The 2822-nt window shown below is 49.1% G+C and overlaps 1 pseudogene across 1 annotated transcript; it reads left to right on the top strand.

Moving 5' to 3' along the window:
* The first annotated feature begins 519 nt into the window (after positions 1–519).
* On the top strand, positions 520–2613 carry LOC310795384 (eukaryotic translation initiation factor 3 subunit B pseudogene; annotated as a pseudogene). Its single transcript has one exon. The product of its transcript is annotated as a eukaryotic translation initiation factor 3 subunit B pseudogene (transcript).
* The last annotated feature ends 209 nt before the right edge of the window (positions 2614–2822 follow it).

Raw genomic sequence — 2822 nt, 5'->3', positions numbered from 1 at the left:
AGAGGATTAATTAAATTAAGACCTGATAGTCTGTCTAAATATCAATGCTACATCCTCTAATCATGCATGAACAATAGTCTCTTATGGCTATAGGGCAGTGAGGTGTGGGGCGAAAAAATCTGAATTGAAAGTTCTGCTCTGAGTTGTCTCGAATGCGGTATTACATGTATTATTTGACATCATCTGTGATTTATGACCTCATCAGTTCACTATAGTAGTGACCTGGACACCATGATGAACTGTCTAGAACTGTATGACATCGCCCATGATTTATATGACCTCATTATTGTCTGTGACATCATCAGTAATTAATTACATCATCAGTGATGTCATAAATCCCTCTGACGCATACTGACATCATCAGTGATGTCATACATCATAGTGACATCATCAGTGATGTCATACATCATAGTGACATCATCAGTGATGTCATAAAGCATAGTGACATCATCAGTGGTGTCATAAATCCTACCCTGTTGGTGGTATAAATAGGACCAGGTCACCATCGTCCATACGGTGGACATGGCACAGGACCCCGAGTATGAAGAAGAGGAGCCCTCCTTCAGTGACCCGGAGGACTACGACGATGGCATTGACGATGAGAAGCTTCTGGGTGACATCCTGAGGGAGAAGCCCCAGGAGGCTGACGGTATCGACTCAGTGGTGGTGGTGGTGGACAACGTCCCTGAGGTCGGCCCAGAGCGTCTGGTGAAGCTCAAGAACGTCATGCACAAGATTTTCTCTAAGTTTGGCAAGATCACCAATGAGTTCTACCCTGAGGCTGATGGCATGACCAAAGGATACATCTTCCTGGAGTACGCTGCTCCCAACCAGGCTCTGGAGGCTGTAAAGAATGCTGATGGATACAAACTGGACCAACAACACAGGTTCAGGGTCAATGTCTTCACTGACTTTGACAAATACATGAACATCAGTGATGAGTGGGAAACTCCCGAGAAGCAGCCTTTCAAGGACTTTGGTAATATGCGCCATTGGATTGGGGACCCAGACTGCCGTGACCAGTACATTGTGATTTACGAATCAGGAGAGAAGACTGCAATTTTCTCCAATGATGCCAAGGAGCCAATCACAGTCGAGGAGAGAGCGCACTGGACAGAGACGTACGTACGCTGGTCTCCTAAAGGGACCTACCTGGCCACCTTCGAGCAGCGTGGCCATGGCATTGCATTGTGGGGCTGTGAAAAGTTCAAAAAGATCCAGAGGTTCAGCCATCAGGGCGTGTCCCTAATCGACTTCTCACCATGCGAGAGGTATGTTGTGACCTTCAGTCCACTGATGGACAACAAGGAGGACCCCCAGGCCATTATCATCTGGGACATTCTGACCGGACAGAAGAAGAGAGGCTTCGACTGCAACAGCTCTGCACACTGGCCCATCTTCAAATGGAGCCATGATGGGAAGTTCTTTGCCAGGATGACCAAGGACCTACTGAGCATCTATGAGACTCCATCTATGGGCTTGCTTGACAAGAAGAGTCTCAAGATTAGTGGCATCAAGGACTTCTCATGGTCTCCCAGTGACAACATCATAGCATTCTGGGTGCCCGTGGACAAAGACATCCCAGCCAGAGTGACTGTGATGCAGATGCCTTCCCGTCAGGAGATCAGGGTCAGCAACCTCTTCAATGTTGTTGACTGCAAACTGCACTGGCAGAGGAATGGAGACTACCTCTGTGTCAAAGTGGACAGGACTCCAAAGGGAACACAGGGCATGGTGACCAACTTTGAAATCTTCAGAATGAGAGAGAAACAGGTTCCTGTTGATGTGGTCGAGATGAAGGAAAGCATCATAGCGTTTGCTTGGGAGCCCAATGGAAGTAAGTTTGCTGTTCTCCACGGAGAGTCTCCCAGAATCAACGCCTCCTTCTATCACGTCAAAAACAACGGCAAGATCGAGCTCATGAAGATGTTTGACAAACAGCAGGCGAACAGTATCTTCTGGAGCCCCCAGGGGCAGTTTGTGGTCCTGGCTGGACTCAGGAGTATGAATGGGGCCCTTGCCTTTGTGGACACATCAGACTGCACCATGATGAACATAGCAGAGCACTACATGGCCTCTGAGGTGGAGTGGGACCCGACCGGTCGCTACATCGCCACCTCCGTCTCCTGGTGGAGCCACAAGGTGGACAATGCCTACTGGCTGTGGACGTTCCAGGGCCGTCTTCTTCAGAAGAACAACAAGGACCGTTTCTGTCAGCTGCTCTGGAGGCCCCGACCTGCCTCCCTGCTCAGTGCAGATCGGATCAAGCTGATCAAAAAGGAGCTCAAGAAATACGCCAAAGATTTCGAGGAGAAAGATCGTCTGAGACAATCCAAGGTTTCCAAGGAGCTGGTGGACAAGCGCAGGTCCATGATGCAGGACTACCATCGCTACAGGAAGGCGACCGTGCAGACCCTCCTGGAACAGAAGAGCCTCCGCCTCAAACTCAGAGGAGGAGTGGACACTGATGAGCTGGACAGTAATGTGGACGACTGGGAGGAGGAGACCATTGAGTTTTTTGTCAACGAAGAAGTCATTCCCCTCGGAGATCTGGAGTCCCATACACAGTCTGTCCGTGTTTGTGTGGAAAGAGGAGCGAAGAACTCACATTGATTGGAGGATGACAACGACCACGCTCTGAATCTTGGGATTCCTCACGAGTTTCAACATTCTACCTTAGTGACATCATCAAACCACGCCTTGCAGATCAGCAGTTGTACCAAGGGACAAGAGAGCATACTTTAACTATGTTCTCTTTTGGGCCATTCCATTAAAACTGGGAAACGGGAACGTGATGGTTCAAAGGTCATGAGCGCTGACGC

The sequence above is a fragment of the Poromitra crassiceps genome, assembly GCF_964638095.1.
Source record: "Poromitra crassiceps genome assembly, chromosome: 21".
NCBI classification, from domain to species: Eukaryota; Metazoa; Chordata; class Actinopteri; order Beryciformes; family Melamphaidae; genus Poromitra; species Poromitra crassiceps.
The sequence above is the reverse complement of the archived record's forward strand: the minus strand, read 5'-3'. Positions and strand labels throughout refer to the sequence as shown.